We start from the raw sequence: 20792 nt of genomic DNA, 5'->3' as shown, positions 1-20792 counted from the left end.
TCAAAGGACCTGTTGATGGCATTTTACCATTGTACTGTGGAGAGTGTATTAACTTCTGATCTGTGTGTGTGGTTTGGGAGCTGCACGGCCAGGGGGGGGGGGGGGGAAATGCTGTCCAGGGTTGTAAAGACTGCAGAGAGAATAATTGGGTGCACTCTTCCCACCTTAGATCAAATCTATGCTGTCAGGTGCCATAAGAAAGCGGCAGAGATAGTGCAGGATAGTACGCACCCCGGAAATGATCTCTTTCAGCTTCTGCCTTCTGGAAGAAGGTTTGGGTTATAAAAACCAGGACTAGCCGCCTGAGAAACACAAATGCAATTCTGGTTCTAAACGCAGCATAAGGAATCTCTATAGTATATTGTATTTTAAAATGGGGTTTCAGAGTTTTTAGGGGTTTTTGAATGTTTTATGGAGATTTCCAATTGCATTGTTCTGTATGGGACAATGACAATCAAGATATCGTATCGTAGAAGGCCGAAACTGGAGTAATGCTTCTGTTCATAAAGCAGCCCTTCTAAGCCAGATAGGTGAAGTTTATGCACCCTTCTGCAATAACAGTATTTAACATAGCCCACAATTAGACACAGTGAAATTCAATGACCCACTGCACTGGCAAAGTTTTATGACTATGTCATTTGCTGATGTGTGATTCTTTGCCAAACTTTAAACATCAGTCACATGAGGTAGGGCAAGCAGGACTAGGACTATGGCACATTGGGAGACAGATTTAATTCTTTCCCTCTAGGCCATGAACTTGACAAAAAATCCCTCCCCCAAGCTGCTAGTTAGCATAAGACGGAAGCTCATATTGGCATCAGTGGAAGATTTTACCTCTGGGCAGAACAGCAGCTCCAAAAGAATGTTCATCAGGAACACAGAACAAGGGAGGAAATCAAAGCCCCACCCCACACACCAAGGTCCCTCCCTTGTGGCTCCCATTTAAAATTTTAAATGCTTCATGCACTTTCCACAGTCCCTAAATATGATATTTCCACAGTCCCCAATTATGATTGGCACAGGCCTTCCTGATCACCAAGGGGGCTGGAGTGGGGCAGACAGAAGTGCCTGCATTCTGTTCTAGCCTTAAGCAGATTATCAGTGTGGTGAGAACAGTGTACACTGGTCATGCGCTAAGTGCAGGGAAAGAGCTTCCAGTAGAGATTGCTCCCATGCAGAAAGAGTCACTGTCACAGTCACTTCCCTACTGTATTCCACATAGGTCTTCTTAATCAATTGGCAGGAGCAGAAGTTGCAAGTTTGCCCACCTCCCTTCAACCAGTGTTAACTGATTTGTGAACCGATACCTAAAGGAACCTGTTTTTTTCCAGGACACCTTGTCGAAAATCCACTAGTGTTTAAGCTGTCCTGATGGAGAGCAGCAAATTCCTGTCTGATTGCATACATTGAGCAGTTTACATTGTAGTTCTGGTTGAATAATTACATGGCGAGGGCATGATGTTTTCCCCATTTCTCCCAGCATTGAATGCAGACCTTCTGGCTTCAGACATCATTGCATCACACCAATTAACTCAAGAGGAGACACTTGCACATCTGACTGCTGTCAGAATGTTTTCCACTCTCAAATGCTTTGCTCTTCTCACTTTTCCAGCTCCACATGTGGAGCCTTCGCTAATGGGATGCTGTGAGACAAATTGAGTTACCTTCAATACCTTTGTGCATCTCGCCATTAGCATAATTTAGTTCTGGAAAGAAGTGGTCATGCAGGCAAAATGCTGGAGCAGATGGATGATGTAAGTCAGAGAAATGGAAAAAAGAGAGTTTCCTTTAATGTGATATTGAATGCTTCAGCCTTGACTCATGTGGTCATTACAGACAGATGGCCTTTCATCGCAGAATCCCTCATGATTTAATATTAGTTCAAAGGCTTGTTTTCCTTTAACTCTCACACCATTTCCTAAGGTGTACTTTGAGATGTCTGAATAGTTTTCTAAACCCACCTAAGCACATTTCAATGGGTTGACATTGATCTGTAAAGAACTGCACTCTCTAAAAGTAGACTGCTTCACAGTCTGTCATGTCCCAGTCTTATGCTGGGTTAGTGAGTGACTCAAAGGCCTGATAGAGCAGTCCACCTAAGGGCTTGTCCACATTTGCCTTTCCTCTGCACTTTCCAGGCACCGTCCACACATTAAAGCTCTGTGTCAAAGTGCTTTCTCTCTGTCTCTCTCTCTTTGCTCTTCAAAGCTAAATTAGAGCAAACAGCAATCCATGGAAAACCTGAATTGCCATTTGTTGCACTTCAGATTTAAAGAGCAGGTTTTCATGGGGAAAGCTCTGTGGCAACAAAATATATATGCTTAGACACAGAGCTTTAAATCGCAGACTTGTGCCTGGAAAGAGTGGGGCAAAGGAAAGTGTGAATGAGCCCTAAGTAAAGGGCAGCTAACTCACGGGAGCTTTCACAAAGACCTAAAGCATCCTGGAACCAACCCATAGCAGCCCATGATATTTTGCTGTCTGATGCTGAGCAAAACAGCATGTGAACACACATACACCATCACTTGACTGACCTTGGGTATTATTTATCCAAGGCAGCAAAATGTCCTGGACCAAACCTGGATGTTTCCTTGACTGAAATACAGTGGTACCTCAGGTTACATACGATTCAGGTTACAGACTCCGCTAACCCAGAAATAGTGCTTCAGGTTAAGAACTTTGCTTCAGGATAAGAACAGAAATCGTGCTCCGGCGGCGCAGCAGCAGCAGGAGGCCTCACTAGCTAAAGTGGTGCTTCAGGTTAAGAACAGTTTCAGGTTAAGTACGGATCTCTACTTAACCTGATGTACCACTGTAGTCTCTTTCAGTTTTGTAGTGTGTCACATTCCAGCTGCAGAAGAGGTTTTATTTATGTTCAGTGGCGTAGCGTGGGTTGTCAGCACCCGGGGCAAGGCAAGTAATTTGCGCCCCCTAACCCTAACCCCCAGATGTTGTGCCCGGTGCGGCCGGCCCCCCCTGCACCCCCCACGCTACGCCACTGTTTATGTTCAAATGATGGTCAAGATGTAGAACAGTGCAAACCTTGCCTTGTTCCTCAGCAGCCATTCCCCTCTTTCCCAGACATTTCTAGCTCGGACACTACAGCGCATCTGTGACATAAATGCAAGACTTGGCCCCACACAGTGCGTAGAAGAGACTTGAATCACACTACTCATTTTATTCCATTTGTCCAACATACGTATAATAAAATATGTGGTATTTCTCTGGATTTCTAGGCAGTAAATCATAGAAGGCAATGACAGAAGCTTGGCCCCATTAAGTATTTTGCTAAACCACTGTTTGGAATCCTATCCAACAAACAGTATCATATCAGGTCCATTAGGCCTTTTTTAAAGACATCCCATGGTTGTGAGTGGGGGCACCTTACTTCTCACTGATCTCCTCACTGATCTTTTAATGTGCACATAAGCCCAATGACTTTTTCTTTTTTAACTTGTGAAAAAGTAAGAAAGTCAAGATAAGACTCAGTAATGTGTTGCATTGTTTAACCTTAAGGCAACGTTTCAGTTGTGGAGGCCTACTGAGGTCATATAGGAATTTCCCCCAAATTTATCTCCAAAGGAAAAGATGACATCATTGACTGCTACAGCTAGAAATGGGACAATGCATAGGGGTGGACCTCAGCTCCTGTAAAACTATTTGTTATTCTAAGGACTATTTATAGATTGTAGATCTATACAGCATTGAAGTGACATAAGCGAACAAGACAGTTATGTCCCAAGCAGCTTACAAAGTAAGTTAATCAGTTGGGAAGATAATAGACCGGAGGGGAAATATACGGGGGTGGGTTTTAAGACTCACAGTGGTGACCGAGACCCTGGGTGTAGACCTTTTGGATAGCTCAGCTGGTAGAACATGCAACTCTTAATCTCAGGTCTGAGGGTTTGGGCCCCACATTGGGCAGAAGATTCCTGCATTGTGGGGGTTCAGTTAGATGATCCTTGTGGTCACTTCCAACTCTACAATTCTATGATTCTATTACTAAGTGTTTCCTGAGTGAAAGACTGAAATGTATTTCAGTCTTTCACTTGGGGGAGGAGGGGAGGAATGCGAGAGTAATCCAAGAATCAAAAGCTTTGGGGAAGTCAGTTAAGCCAAGATCTTCGAAGGAAAGGTGGAGTGTGATCACCTCTCTTCTTGCCAGACAAAGACCTTTCATATTCCGTAAGAATTTCAATAAGCAAGCTATGAAATTAAATGTAAATGAGCTAATATACTGATTTCGGCCATGAATCCTGGCTGAACTTAAGTAACCATAAACTCCTGAGAACTTCATTGAATATATATATAGTCTAACATCAGAAACACAGCTTGAGAACCTTATTTGAACAAGGGTAGACATTTGTCTGTGTAGTGCTAGAAAAAAAAACAACTTACAACTAAAAGGTGTGTGAAGGCAGGAGAGCAATGATGCTCCACCTGCGCTGCCACTTGGGTCACTACTGGGTATCAGGAGTCTCTAAACAAACAAACAAGCAAACAAATAATACATTGATAAACTGGTCTCAGTCCAACATTATCTATTGTGCCATGCTGAATTTTGGACTTTGCTCTGTCCTTCACTTCACCCGTGTTGCACTGAGCTGAGGCCAATTGCACAGTGTGCAAATATATGAATGCAACAAAATATTTTGACTGTGCACGGGAATGCTATTTTTATTGTTGGAAACCATCATTCACTGTAAATTTTATTTTATTTTATTTATTAAATTTCTATACCACCTTTCACCCAAAGATTACAATACAGAAACAGAAAAATGCATAGCATAGTAACAAAGAAAAACAATAAGGAGAGAGAGAGAGAGAGAGAGAGAGAGAGAGAGAGAGAGAGAGAGAGAGAGAGAGAGATTAAAAGGCCATAGATTGTTGAATTAGCCAGAATGAAGGTTATACATTGTTTATGTACACATTTCCTCCCAGTGTGATGGATCTCCACTTACCAAAATCTACAGAAAGAGGGTGGGCTATAATGAGCACCATAGCTATTTACACATTTTAAAGCATTGTTTACATGCGTAGCCATGCAACAGAAAGTTTAAGAAGAGTTAGTTTATTGTGCAGTGTTAGTAAATTTATTCCTCTATTTTTGTTTAAATCCTTGGCAAAATCTGTAAAAGAAAGAAGCCAGCAACTAAGATTCTAGAATTGCCAAACTGAGCCATCAGGGATACCGATATCATCCAAAAGCAGGGGTCATGTTATCTGGCAAACCTATTCCTTTCCAGCCATTAATGTCACAGCTGCATATTCCTGTTTGCAAAATGGTAACAGAGGCTACATTTCACAGATGTTCTTTCATCCTTTTGTCTTAAGGACCATTACAGACCCCTACCAATCAATCAATATATATATATATATATATATATATATATATATATATATATATATATATATATATATATATTCCAACCACAGATGACAAGATCTTCTATGAATTCCATCCTCTGATGTTACACTGTTTACTCAGGTAGACCCAAACACCTCTTTTCACAATTATGGATTCCCATAAAGAATCTTAGGAACTGTAGTTTGTTAAGGGCACTGGGAGTTGTTAGGAGATCCCTCTTCCCTTCAGAGTTCCCTGTAAAGATGAACTGATTGTTAAACCACGCTAGACATTGTAACTCTGTGAGGGGAGAAGGGGTTTCCCAACAACTCTCAAAATCTTTAAGAAACTGACAGTTTAAAGTGGTATCATAATGCTTTAAACATACAGTGGTACCTCAGGTTAAGTACTTAATTCGTTCCGGAGGTCCTGAAACTGTTCTTAACCTGAAGCACCACTTTAGCTAATGGGGCCTCCTGCTGCCGCCGCACTGCCAGAGCATGATTTCTGTTCACATCCTGAAGCAAAGTTCTTTACCTGAAGCACTATTTCTGGGTTAGCGGAGTCTGTAATCTGAATTGTATGTAACCTGAAGAGTATGTAACCTGAGGTACCACTGTATATGATATAAATACGTCCTAATGCCGCATGATGTTTCCAAGAGCAGACACTCACAAGCAAAACACGAAGCTAATACAGCCTTGTAATTAAGACCACAAAGGTTACTTGCCTGCACAGGCACACACACACACACACACACACACACACACACACACACACACACAAATAGCCTTCTGGGGCTGGCAGAGATGATTAGAAGACATCTATCCTTCTGCAGGAATCTGCTTTGATTTTTTGCTGGGCACAGAGGAGGGCAAACAGAGCACTCCAGCCTGCTCACTCATCTGCATGGGGCTTCATGAATTGCTTGCATGCAATTCCTTGTCACCTACAGCTGTCAGGTGTGTGAGTAATGCCAGGTTGAGCCTTTGTAAGTCCCTAGCATCCAGTTTCCAGGGAATTGTGGTCACTGGGCCTCTAGTTTCCATCATAGGTAACCGGTCACAACAATTGTCAACAACAAGCTCTTGAGAAATATATCACAGAGCAAGTTGCTGACAATTGTTGGGTGAGTGAGATAAATATAGACATATAGCATTTACAGAAATCCCAAGGCTTTCTCCCCCAACAAAAGTTTGGAATTTTCATGTTTATGTTCTACCAGGCAACCTAAAGCAAAGTGTATTTCCATGAAGAGGAATCCCTTTGCCCAAAAAATGTCACACCAAATTCTAGACGAGGGGAAATAACTAGGTGAGGGAGACGAGTTGCTGGTCAAACATAAGAATGAGATTCTTTGTCAAAGATGCAGATTATGCCGTGGAAATCACATAGGGCATTAAAATAAATGGGGAGGGGGGTGTTTGCAAGCCATTTAAGGAAAATCCGTTCCATATGTCTAGGCTATGTGGGCCAGCAAGCAATACACATGATAGCAGTGAAATTACAAAGTAGTACTGCAGACAAAAAGATGGCACGTTGTATAACATTTTATAGACCTATTGTTCTTATTCTGGCCTCTGTGTTTGCCTTTGCCTAATTGATTCTCCAGAAAGTGAACAGTAAAAAATAATAATAATAAATAAACTACATTAGAATCTACTTAAAGAAGTTGTGTGCCCATACAAACTGACCCTCCTCAACGCCCCCCCCGCCCAATTTTGTCCCCCACCCCATAGCATTTCCCATCAGAAGAAGGGCGAGTGCTACCACCACAATAAACGGGACACAGCACAGACACCCTCCACCACCCTGAGAAAACCCCTTAATCCTGATTTTATTTTATTCTTTGGTAGATTTACAAAAAGAAAAACATACACCAATAAATAAATTTTAGAAAGGGGCAAGATTAGATGCAGATGCATGAAGCACTTTTTTTTAAAAAAAATCAAGACTCCTTGCACTCCGCTCCCCATTTTTCCCCGCCCAGGGCGGCCCTGTCCTCTGCTCATCCTCCTCACCAAGCTCAGCAGCAGCTGTGCTAGCAGGGAAAACAGGGACATTCGGGATCAAATCAGAAGCCAGGGTGGTTTTTGTGATTCCAGGACTGACCCTGGAATATCAGGACACTTGGAAGGTATGCCATAATAGAGAAGCCGCATATGTGCTTTTGGTGGTGCATGATACTTTTTGCCAGCCTACATTAATGCCTTCTCGCTGCCTTCCTGCCCGCTCAATGACCCCTGTAAGTTGCTTTCCATATTATTGTTGTTATTATTTAAACAATTTCCTATACCACATAACCACAAATGTCTGTAAGAAACCGTTTCTCCACTATATTGGGGTACTAGGCAACAAAAAGCTACATAATGAGAACTTTCTTTCTCTTGTCGTGAGTTTGCAGTTCAAAATGAATAGGATGTAAGACATGTTCAGATGGTAAGACGTGTGTTGCTATTACGCACTGTATCCAGTCACCTTTTTTTTCCAAGGAAACTAGCCTCAGGCTGCAGTTGTATGCAGAGCTAGGCACACCTAAGCCCAGTCAGGATGAGGGCTAGGACTTAAAAGGGATGTCCAAGCCCTAAAGCCGCTGTTGACTTGTTTGAGGACATCACAGCCAGATTTCCATCTTTATCTCTTTGTAATATCATCCTGCGTCCAGGAATTTTGAGGTTCTTTGTTTTGCAAAAACAAGACTTTATTTGCGGTTTTACTCCAGATTGGTTTTTATTTGCTTGTCATTCCTTATGTGTAGGACAGATAAAGTGTTCTCTGTTCATACAACACCAGATCATAGGATTTTATATTGAAAACAAATTGTGAGCATTACATGCAATTTCTTTCGTTCCCTTTGATTTAAAAAATAATCAAGTTTTGTTATCAAACATTTTGTTTGAATCCTATTTATCTTTATGCTACAGAACTAGATTTTAAAGAACAAAAAAACCCACCCCTTGAAAGCATATTTTCTTCATTCAAACACGAATTCTCTTGAAAACAAGTCCAAGTAATTTGTAAGCCACCAAGCTGAAAGAAACTTACAAGCCATGAAGTTAAGCATATAGATGTACTCAACTTTCCCCCCTGAAATCACAAAAAGTGCCTAATTTTGGTTGAATCACAACCTAATTTCATAATGTCTTAGGTTCGATCATGTTGCTTGAGTTCAGAGCTGTGACCCTGGAGAAAGGAGAAATAAACTTGTCCCCAGTGATGTTTCCATGACAAATCAACACACACCCCAAAGCTGCTATTAGAGACAGAGGGAAAGGTATATAAACAGAGGGAGAGGTATATAAATATTGGTGCTGTACTTTCTCTCACCCTTTCCCTCAGTGGCTAACTACTTCCAAAAGGATTTAAGCTAGGGAAATGGAAGTGAAGACTTAATCCACATTGCATCTAGTTTGGTCCCTAGATAACTTGTATTTTTGCTCTTTCAAGTACAGACTTGTCTTCCAATTTAATTGGTTATAATCAATACATATTAATGGAAGTGTATAACTATAACCTGAGCTGCAGCCTTATTTTTGTATCATGCCCACAATGAGGGGCAGGATTTGGTAGCTGCTGTAGAATTCAGGTTTTGGCATCAGGTGCAGAATTCAGAAGCCTGAGGACCCCTACTTTCATCTCTAAAAGGAAATTACAGCCTTTGTGGCTGCAGAAATAAGCTTGACAAATAGTGCACATTCTCCAGTGGAAAAGTCACAACTTCCTTAGCCAAGGGGTCAGACTTTACTGATTTCCATAGCTTCCACCCTCTAGGTTCAAAGAAGCGAAATAAACTGCAAAAAAGAAGCAATAAATTATTTTATATAATTTATTTAAGCCACCAAATTCAGCTCTCCTTGGAACAGAATTTGGTTCCCCCGCCTTTTTTGTGTAGACACATCCTTCTTGAATGTAATGTCAGAAATAAAGACTTCATGCTGATGCAGAATTATGTCCCACATTTTAAAACAGAGGATCATTGAACTGGAATGTTTAAGCCCAAGAAACATATTCCTCAGGGAGGGAACTTGAAACCTGCCTTCTCCTTTCACAGATACTTTGTCTAAGTAATGGAACACTTATCACAACCTGAGGGTTTCAGAGTTTACTTCCAAAATGGATTGAGAAATCTAAACCAGGTGTATAGCTGACTGTGGCAATCTTTGCCACCAGAAGTTGTCAAAGTGGCTTTAACACTGTATACAGTAAACTGAGTTGGGCAGGTCCCTTTGCTTCCTTCCAATAGCTCACGCCACTTTCCCCCTTCATTACATAAAGCAGAGATTGTGAGGTAACTACTAACAGTCTCTACTCATTGCTAGAATGATCATGAATTAAGACAGTGCTCCCATTTTGTATCTGTTTTTCCACTAGTGGGCCTCATACAGTCCCAGTCTTGGAAGAGATGCGTTTTTAGGTTCAGATTCAACACAAAACCGGGCTCAAGCTCCACAGACAGGTTTATTGCATCTGGTTTACAGAAATATTTCAAAGAACTTTTTTTCTGCTTTGTTTTTGTAACACAATGAACTAGAGCAGAACTCGACGTGATGCTCAGCATGGGGCTGTCTCCAAGAGCACCAGCCTTGGGGCAAGTTCCCTCTCCTTTCCCTACAACTTTTAGGCAGATCTACCATGTTGTACATTTCCCTGCCTCAACCCACATTGCTGGCTCTTGCGAGCAGATCTGCCTCTTACCATGAGAGGTTACTCATGATCTCAGTACCAACAGCATAAGAACATAAGAAAAGCCCTGTGGATTCTGGTCAAAGGTGCATCTAGTCCAGCATCCTGGCCAAGGAGATGCTGACAAGAAGGATATGACAGCAACAGCCCTTTCTCTACTTGTGATGGTATTCAGTGGTATTCAGAGGCATACTGCCTCCAACAGTCTAGGTAGAACATTACCATCATGACTGGTAGCCATTGATGGCCATTTCCTCCATGAATTTCTCTGATCCTCCTTTAAAGCCATCCAAGTTGGTGAGCATCACTGCAACTTGCGGCAGCAAATTCCATAGGTTAACTATTAAACTATAATTTAACTAAGTAATTTCTTATTGGATGGACCTGAGTTCTAATATTGTGAAAGAGGGAGAGAAACATAACCCTATGCATTTTTTCTGTGCAATGCATAATTTTATACATGCCTATCATGTTTCCCCAACAGCTAAAGCGCTATTAACTTTGACAGTAATCAGTCCATTACTATTGCGTGGACAGGCGGAGCCAACCCAACCCCAGGCGACCCCCGAGTGGAATAATGACTCAAATTAAAGTGCTATGGGATTAAAATTGGCCACAACTTTATTAAGTTTCAGATGTAGGGAAACCTTGGTTCAGGCACTGGGTGTTTATCCTTCCCAGTCCCCAGCCAGGGATCTGGGAGACATCAGGGTCATCCAGAATGTGTGGGGATTGGGCTGGCTCTGGAGAACATTTGTTCAAGCAGAGAGCCTGCCCCCCGTTTTGCCACCGTCACAGGGAAGAGCAATGAAAACCTCTTGGCGTATGGCCAATGCCTCCCCCCAAGATCCCTTTAACTGGGCACACTGGGCTCTCTGCTGCAAGGGGGGCGTGGGGCACTGCTTCACGCCTCCCCCCATTTAGGAAGATAGACTAAAGGATTCTGCCCAAGGCCTGAAACCGCCAAAGTTGTGACGCTTTGCTACAGGAGAGGCAAAACCTGCCAATGCAGGAAAATTCCTTTCCAGCCCTTCAACAGTAACCATGACGTAGCAGCGCCTGTGTACCTGTGGAGAAGAGGTTAACCTACAAAAAAAAGACTTAAGTGAAGGAGGGCAGGTGGGAGAAGCTCTGGAGCCAACTGACGCTTCGAGGTAAGGTACACCTTCTGTTGTGTGGGCAGGGCGGTCTCTCCCCTTACCTGGCCAATCCCCTGGCAACGCCTCCCCAGGCAATTGGCTGAGGTAGGCAGAGACCTCCAGGTATCCAGCCTGGGGCGATTGAAGCCAGCCCAAACTACCAGGAGCCGCACTGGAATCCGGGGGGGGGGGGCTGCGCGCAACTACGCAAAAGGGGAGTGGTCATTGCTGTTACTGGTACTCAATGATCAAATGTTTCTCCATGACTCTTAATTAAGGAGGAAAGATCCTCCCGTGGGGTTTACGGGCATTAATTTGTTGAAAGTAAATCCAGCTTGGTAAAAAGAAAGCAAGAGAACTTGATAAAATGAAGTCACACGAGAGGTCACAAATTAAAATTTAAAAATTCTTTTAATATCTGCCAATCTTGATAATCGTTTGGAATCTCTGAAGTAATTCAACTTTCTTTTTATTTTGGGTGTGGATGTAAATGTTAGGAGACTTATTTAGGAACTTTTAACATTCTGAAACAGCACCTTTGCCCTTTTCTGCTTCATGGCACCATTATCACCACTGCTGCATATTTGCAGGCAGAGGGGCCACCACTTCTGGGCATCTTCTTCGTCCCTGAATTGCTCCTGCTGCTCTTCATGGTAAGTGACTCTTATCACACTGTGGCTCACAGCACCATCTGTTGGCAGACATGTGAACTACTGTGTGATGACACACAAATAGATAGCTATAGATATCACATGTTGATTTCTAAGCTAGCTCAACTGGTCAAGCAGCAGCAGAATCAGCCCAGGACTGCATACGTAAGAGGCTCCCCAGCACTAGAGCAATTTGCCCCAATTATCTGTGCTCTAAAATGGCTTCTTCCCTTTTCATTTCCTTTGTTTATTACAAGAAGGTTTTATACATGTATATAGATAGATACTCTGAAGAAGCATGGTAGCAGTAGGATTGCAGGGATTAGAATTGCCTGGGGAGGTAGGATCTAGACCAGAACATTGTTATAAAGGTACTGAAAAGGAAGGGGGTTGCCTCTGAACATTCACAGAGTATTACCTAAGTGAAATCTTAAATTAGGGATGTGACTCAAGGAAGTAAAAACACATGGTCAGACATGTTTATAGACAGTATTGCAAAGTCTTTTCAGTATGTAATGTCACTCTAGGTTTGTTTTCAATAAAGAGTGCTTGCTTTTTACTGATCATTACACTGCTATGCAATTGGGTGCTATAAATCAGTCTTCAAAGCTTTTATGATTAACAGTGCCAACATTCTAAAATGCATGCACTTGAGAGGCACTTTTGGTACTGTCTATGCCAAATACTTTTCAGACATATCATTAGTCTTTCCGCATGCTCAGTCAGTATCATCACTTCCAGGACCAGTGAATAAAAACTGCTTTTGCCAAAATCACTTCAAATTTTGCAATCTTGTCTAATGAGGTTGCAATCCCATGCATAAGCTTCATGAAAATCAGCAATAGGGATGAGGGAGAATTCAATTCAGTTCAAATTTGAAGGCAAATTCACCAGATTCTCACTTTTCAAAACAATACACAAACCAAAGCACAGCCATCCTTTGAAATTTATACTAATTTTAGTGGAAGTTTTGCAATGCATTTCTCATAAGTAATGTGTCCAAAATACATATACCAGGGGAAAGTGTGCATAAAAATAAAAATATTAGTGAAAATAAAACAAAAATGCCCTATATTGGGGATCACTGCTTTGCAAAAAAAGTATATATCACACAATATTGCATATGAGCATGTACATATTAGGAAAAAGCTGCTGCAATTTTCATGAGGATTTTTTAAAAAAATGCAAACTGATGATAAAATGTGGAGAACTGAATTTAGGATTGGGAAATGAGAATGTAATGGCAACTGATGCTCTACCACTGAGCTATGACCCTTCCCATGCATTTCCAGGATGCATGAGCATACATACTGAAAAAGCTTTGTTTTGTGTTTTAAGGATCCAATTACAGTAATAGAGTGTCACGAAATTTGAGCCCCAAAGCTGAAAGGATATGTTTATACAGCAGAGGATTTTAAAAAAAGAAATGAGTGATTTAAAAAAATTAATGAGAGGAATTTAAATTAAACACATCAAACAGTAGAACTAAGCATACAGTAGCAAGGCACTTAATGTTATAAAAAAGAAGGTTATACATATAAAGACACTCAGGCTTGAGTGAGGTTTAGTTCTTACAGACATCAGACAAGGTGGTAAACCTAAATATGGACTATACCACTTCAAATGCAGCGAAGTAAATGCCACCAGCAAGCATTTTTTCCTAGACTTCTCCATGCTTACATATTTTTCTACAGGGATTTGGCAAGCATCTGAAATGAGGAAGGGATTTGAAATGTAAAAAAACCACCCCCACAAAAAACCCCCAACAACTTGGCATCCATTTCACATTGATCTATACTCATCACCTTGCTCAAAGGTGAAATAGGTTGGAATTTATGGGGGGGTTATGGGACTTTATGGGGATACCCTCCCTCCCCAAGCTAATCTCTTTTGCAAGCAACCACGCCAGCTTAAACTTTACCATGCCAAAGGGGGAGGTATAATTAGCAGGAGGAGGAAGTCTGGCTCACTAACAGGCTGGGTGGCCAGCAGTGTAAACTCCAAAAGCTGAAAGGACACTTTTTTGAGCATGCGCAGAGGAGTTGTTCCATGTGGTCAAATGATTTGTAGTTTTCTCTTTTCAAAGAAAGTAATAACTCTCTTAATTCCTTCATGCTGCCAGTTGTGCCCCTTGAAACACTTCAAGGTTTTTTGAGTATTTACCAGGACTGATTGCAGAACCCACATAGGGTTTTGTTGTTGTTGTTTTGTGAAGAGGAAGTAGTTTAGTATTTGGCAGGAAGTCAATAGGCAACTCCTAGGCTAATAGATACTCCTATCTTAACAACTAACACTCCTACACTGTGCTATCCTTTGCCAGTGTAGGGTTATACGGAACCCTCCCAACCAATAACTGGCTTTGAAAAGCTAATATTGTATGAAATGAACAGAATTAGCTACTTAAAGGCCCACGGGATTTCTGGGCATGCAAGGAGCATTGTTGCAATCCACCCAAAATCTCATTGAAATAAAAATGGTCTTCTGCAATATGGCAACACAGTCCTGAAATTTGGTACGCATGTATTCCAAGAAACTCCAATTATTATAAAAATCTGAAAAGAGGGCATTTGCACCCTTTCCCATCAAAACACCTCTGGAACTTCTGGCCTGTTGGCATTTGGGACTCCATATTCCAATATGACTTTGGGCAGCTGTTAAAACAGTTTTAGGTGACGTTTAGATAGGCGGTGCTGTTAATCTGATGATTCTACGAAGTATGTTTTCTAGATTTTGTTATTTATATTGTTCTTTGGGAGTTTCAGGGAGGATACATAACTGTGGCTGCAAAGCTGGTGGTCAGCATCCATTGAGATTATAAAAATCTGCTGGAAATAACTTTACAATAAGATACTGTCTATTTTAATCAGCACCGATGCAGTAACAATAAAGTAAAATTAAAACTGAGATCATAGTTCTGTTAATATGGTTATGGAAACATTTTAGTAAGCTGTAATTCATAAAACATTCACATGTGCTCATTTTACAAAACGGGTTTGGTTTTTTTCAAATAATGGAGAAATTCAAGGCTCATTATTTTAACCACTAATATGTATCCTGTGAAAGAGGATGTTGCTATTATTCCTAAACAGAAACATGACCTGATTCTCATTAGCCAGCTTATTATAAAAAATAGGGAATCTTTCTCAAGTCTTTGAAATCTTAGCAAATGCTATTGTAGACTTAATTTGGAAAGAAATATCTGGGTGTCATTAATATTGCCAAACTGCTTCATCTAAGACACATGGCCTCATCATCGAAGATAATAAGAATTAGATTGCTCTGAAAGATTACAAATGCATTTCAGGAGTGAAAACATTATTGGTTAGTACATATTTAATTAGCATGGTGTAATTGACATGGCTGCTGTGCTTCCAGTTGGCTCCACCTGCCTCGATCATCACCAGGATCCAACCATGCTTCTTTTAAATTGATTTAACATCAAGTTGGCCCTCAACTGACAAATAATTGCTCCATGCTAACTCCAGTTGGCGCAGAGAGCTGCTATTTAGACAGGATTCATATTCAGTTCAACAAAAACTGTAACTTTTTTGTGTGGCCATGCATTTGGTGGCTTATCTAATTATTAATTACCTCTCTGCTCATTAAGTATTACTGCCACAAATACCGAAAAACTTGATTTCTATTAGTTGGACAATCAGAAACAAAAGTTACCAAATTCATATTGGTCTTGGGGCAGAAGAATTTGCATGGAATTTACACAGCACTGATTCTTAAACAAATTTTGACTTGCTTTTCTTTCTTTTTGAATGATGAAATAGTTAATGTATTTCAGCATATCCCCTTCTTTGTAATTTTATACCACCCATTTAATTCTGGGAACCTCTACCAAGTAAGAGGTTTGGTAACTATATTCGGTAAGTATTTTTCAAACATAGTCTGAAAACTTATTCAAAAAGAAATAAGGTGTGGGGGTGAGAGAGGGTACCCTATGAAATAAACCAAGAGAGAAAAATAATAATACTGCTCCAGACATTAAAATAACACTTTTTGAGCATGTGCAGAAGAGTTGTAACCTGCTGCAGTCAAAGGATTTGTAGTTTTCTCTTTCCAAAGAAAGCAATCTCTTGATTCCTTCATACTACCAGTTGTCCCCCTTTCAGCAGTAATTACAAATTCAGAGCATTGTGCCACAAAGGGATAGATATTGTGCAATTATGCTGAGTGAAAAAAAATGTAGTTTTCAAGTATAAACGGTCCAGAAATACAGATGCACCCGACCATAAGACGCACCTAGTTTTAGAGGAGGAGAATAAGAAATATTCTCTTCCTCTCCGTGCAGCACCCCTTCAGCGAAGCGGCAGGAGAAACGGAGCCCCTTCCATTTCTCCTCCCGCTTCACAGAAGGGGCGCTGCTCGGCTTTCCCTCTCTGTGCAGCGCCTCTTTGCGTTCCTCCCCCTGCTCTGAAGAGGCTTCGTGTGGCTATCCCAGAAGTCAGAACAGCAATAGGGATTGCTGCTTTCACTGCACAGCAATCCCTCTTGCTGTTCTAGCTTCTGGGATAGCTGTGCAGCCTGCATTCGCTCCATAAGATGCACACACATTTCCCCTTACTTTTTAGGACGGAAAAGGTGCGTCTTATAGAGCGAAAAATACGGTACTCAGACTTACTATTTCAGCCAGGAGGAATGGAAAGCTACAATTCCAAGGGGTCAGTAAATGCTGCTCTCAAGCTTCCCCAGTATTATGTTTCCACTTCACAATCCCAGGGTAAATTTGGGTGACACCAAGTTGGGCCTCAACTCCAATGGGTTTTGGTCTCTGCTTATAATGGGCTCAGCGCTCGCCATTCAAGTTTCCGGTTATGAGTTCAGAACTGTCACATGTTCAACACTTTTAAGGCCTCATTTCTTAAACTGGGCATTTCATCCAAGCACTGGACTGGAGAGAAATAGGAAGGCTATCAAATATGAGAACTAGACCCACTAATTTTGGGATCCGCTGCCAAAACTACTTTTCTATTAAAGGAAGCAATATAAATGTACTTTGAAAACTGGAGAGTAATGCTCTGCTTTGAGTTGACGCCACTATGCCACCACCAACTGTAAACATTTTAATGAACCAACATGAACCAAAAATCAGGGAGTTGGGATGGGGTGGGCGGGTTAGCCAGTTATTGTGGTAATAATAAAGAAAGCCACTCTGGAGGATTATTTGCTACGCAGAAAAGCAATGTAGCTTAAAGAATCTTTTTTTCCATACTGAACCCAAATTATTGTTTCACATCTCTGTGCCATCTTCTTATTAAACAATAAAGCACATTTTGCCCTTAAGGGTTCTGGAAGCAATTAAGCACATCTGCACACAGCGGATGTGTGGATATGTAAGAAACAGCAATGAAGAATTGGAGATTTTAGTATTTGCACTGGCCAAATCAAGCAAAATTCAGTAGCTAGAACTCAGGGAAAGTATGAAATAGATTATGACTACCTAAGTAATTATTGTAACCACAAAGTTTACCATAAAATCCTAACATTGCTTTCATATTACATAATATATAGCACCGTACATAATAATTTTCATTGAAATAAGCAAAGTCTGCTGCTCTTCCATCTCACTTGATATTTGCAGTCTACATTTTTTGAACTCCACATACTTTGGACTGGCTCACATGAATGTGGTGGCCATTTTTAGCAAGGGTTGGTTGTTGTTCTTTTATTGTCAAGGCTGAATAGAAATGTACATAGTAAAGCTATATGTTCACAATTTAAGAAGTCACTGCACAGGTTTCCCCAAATCCCTCGTTTTGGGAAACTAAATTGTGCTTTGGGCACGTGCAAAAGAGGACAAGCGACAGTTCCACCAGATTGGCAGATCACTAAGGACTGAAAATAAACCCCAGATCATGGGAATCATCACAAATACACTATTCTTGTTTGCTTCTGGTGTCTACAGACTCCCCAACAGCTTTACAGCAGCTACTTTTTCATAAGTTCATTTCATGGTGCTGCTGCAAAGTTTAAAGGCCTAGCATCACATAGATCAAGTAAGCTGCGCAGGTTCCTTTCAGCCAGTCAGGATCAAAGGTTAGGTTCAAATTGTGAGGGTTTGCATGACAGCATTATTGTCCTCGGCCTTTAACATCACAGCTGCCATGGGATGAACCCACAGCTTTATGCTGCTGGTGCTGCAACTTCTAAAGAGCCCCTCTGTTACTCAGAAGTGTAACACAGGAATTTTTATGGCATCTTGGTACTTTACTGCCAAAGGGACAATTCACTTTTAAAATGTACCACTGGCTTCTCTCTTCAGGAGTGCCAATTGCTGTACTACAAACAAGTACTGTAATGCAGTTCTGTCTGCATACAGTGGTAACTTGGGTTACAGAGACTTCAGGTTACAGACGCTTCAGGTTACAGACTCCGCTAACCCAGAAATAGTACCTTGGGTTAAGAACTTTGCTTCAGGATGAGAACAGAAATCGTGCTCTGGCGGTGCAGCGGCAGCAGGAGGCCCCATTAGCTAAAGTGGTGCTTCAGGTTAAGAACAGAGCTCCAGAACAAATTACATTCTTAACATGAGGTACCACTGTATTTGGTTCTCCACAACATGGGCTTATCACTCCTTTGGATCCATCCCACAGGAAGAAATGACTGTCGGGTCAAGTAAATGTGTTTCAACTTGCCACTTCATGAATTTTTATGTAACAATTACAACACCCAATGTGTTAAAAGTTCCAAATGCAAATTATAATCCGTGTGGTTTTCCTCCAGTGTCCTATCACAGAATGCTTATAAAGACATTACAATACGGTGAAAGCATATAACTATATTATTTTGGTGCTGCCAACAAGAGGGATTTCTTAAGAAGAATAGCATGACAGAAATATAATACAACTAGAATGAACATGGAAAGGAGCATTACTGTTGCCTAACAAGAGAAAGGGATTTTCCATTGGTGGTGCCATAGCTATGGAATGTACTGATCGCTGAAGTTTGTCTGGTGTCCACATATGTTGTCCTTCATGCACCAGGTAAAAACATTTCTAGTCTTTCAGGCATTTTAAATGAAAATTCTTTTTAGATCAAATGAACCATGTAATTGAGCCATCCATTCTGCTCACCAAATTGGTTTTGTGGTGAAGTTGTGGTAACTTTGGAAAGTACTTGTGTGTTATCTGCAGGGGTGGGGTAATATTTCTAAGGAAGAATTGATTTCACTATCAGCCTTCTACTACCACAATGGGATTCCCCCTGCACGTCCCATGCCCCTTAGATCTGCTCCAGAGCGTCCCCTGATCCTCTGAAGCAGATTTTTGGCTTACATTTTGGGTTGCAGGGAAAGGAGGTAGCCATTCTTCCCAGCATTGTCTGTTTCCAAATAAATTGTCTGCTTTGAAACCTTCTGGTAATGAGGTATGAATTTTCATGTGTGTGCAATTGTATTAAACAAAACAATAAATGAAAATATTTTGATTGATATTTAACTTATGAGTTTAATACAATGCTGATCAGAAGGGTTCAAATAAGCATATTCTTAAGTAAGGACAAAGAGAGCTTTTGAAGTGGACAAAAATCTTCCCAAGAATGGCTATATACAAAAAATACCCCAGGCAAACTCAAAATGAGCCCAAACCATAGAAGGCAGCCATCTATTTGTTCTAAAGGATTGCAAAATTATTCTCTTGATTCTGAAATGATATATATTCACCTTGGGCTGAATGCCCACATGCTATTGAAGCTGCATTCAAAGCTTTTCCCCATTCATTCGCAGACCAAATTATCAGCTGGTGTGAATGGCCATTACTCCACTGACAACTACTCCAAAGCCTGCACTGGAGAACATTTTCTATATAACACTTTTCTCTGAGAAGCAGGAACTGGTTGTGAACTGCCTAGACCAGGCATAGGCAAACTCGGCTCTCCAGATGCCTAGACAGACATTGATCTTTTACTTTTGTGTAAGGTGTGTAATGAAGGTGCTAAGTTTGAGAAAAATGACTTGGGATACAGGGAGAAATAGATTTTTATTTTTAAATAATAGTTTTATGAAGCATCGGGGGGTTTAAAATATTTTTTTAAAAAAGTGTCACGATCCATTCCCTGAAGCCTAGACATAGGATTCCATGGGGGGGAAGGGGATCGGACCTGCAGAATGGGAAAACCCTGCATAATACATATGGAGAAGCAGATGGTTTGTAAAGAGTGGAGGAAAGGGTGTCTCCTGCTGAGTTGAACACTTTGCCATTGATTACAGCACGTGTACTTGCATTATGTTGACATTTCCTAAAATGTTCTGAACATATTTCAAAAAAACAATAAAGGTAAGTGTGGAGTTAAATGTCTATTTGGGTCACTTGGAGGAACCAATAAAGATGTTTATTTGTGTTGGGTGTTCTCTTGAAAATGTGAAAAATGAGCATTCAATTTAAGAGCTCCTAACTGATTAATGGGCTCCAGCTGTGCCACTCTGAGTGCTCTACCAAAGGGAGAAATAGTTTTTTACATTTTCTGCTCATCAGACTTGGGCAATTCCAAACATCAGTGAGCCAAAGTAGCCAACAGAACGCATAACCTTAGGAAATTTCCTAAGCGTATGTGGGGATAGGAGCTAAGATGTACTGATTTAGCACATACCGTCCACAAAGCCGTCTCTTCTGGTCTCTGGTCCACATGGCAAGGAGGACAGGAGAGCTAGGATGGGTGGCACAGCTAATAAGAGGCACAAACACCACAAAATTGTACATTCTATTTTGTATATTCTTCCATGTCCCACAAAGTGAAACAGTGAAACCAGTATTCTTTGGGACCAAAGTACTCTAGTCTGTATTTGTTAGCCATTCAAAGTCTGCCACTCTGGTGGTAAACTCAGACAGAAGGTCCCCAAAACCCCTTTTAAGATAATTTATTGTGGTATGGGTTATTGATTCCTTATTTTGATTCTAGCATCCTATGGTCCTGGAGGTTCAAAAAGCAGTTGCACTTCTCCAAGTCTTCCACTTTACAGTTTAATGT

The 20792-nt window shown here is 41.0% G+C and overlaps 1 protein-coding gene across 1 annotated transcript in view; it reads right to left on the bottom strand.

Moving 5' to 3' along the window:
• Nucleotides 1-20792, bottom strand: part of LOC308583094 (uncharacterized protein) — a 235781-nt gene that overhangs the window by 172280 nt on the left and 42709 nt on the right. The gene's annotated exons all lie outside the window — the stretch shown is intronic.

Source organism: Podarcis bocagei, assembly GCF_964188305.1.
Source record: "Podarcis bocagei genome assembly, chromosome: 3".
NCBI classification, from domain to species: Eukaryota; Metazoa; Chordata; class Lepidosauria; order Squamata; family Lacertidae; genus Podarcis; species Podarcis bocagei.
This window is presented reverse-complemented; position numbering and strand designations above follow the sequence as displayed.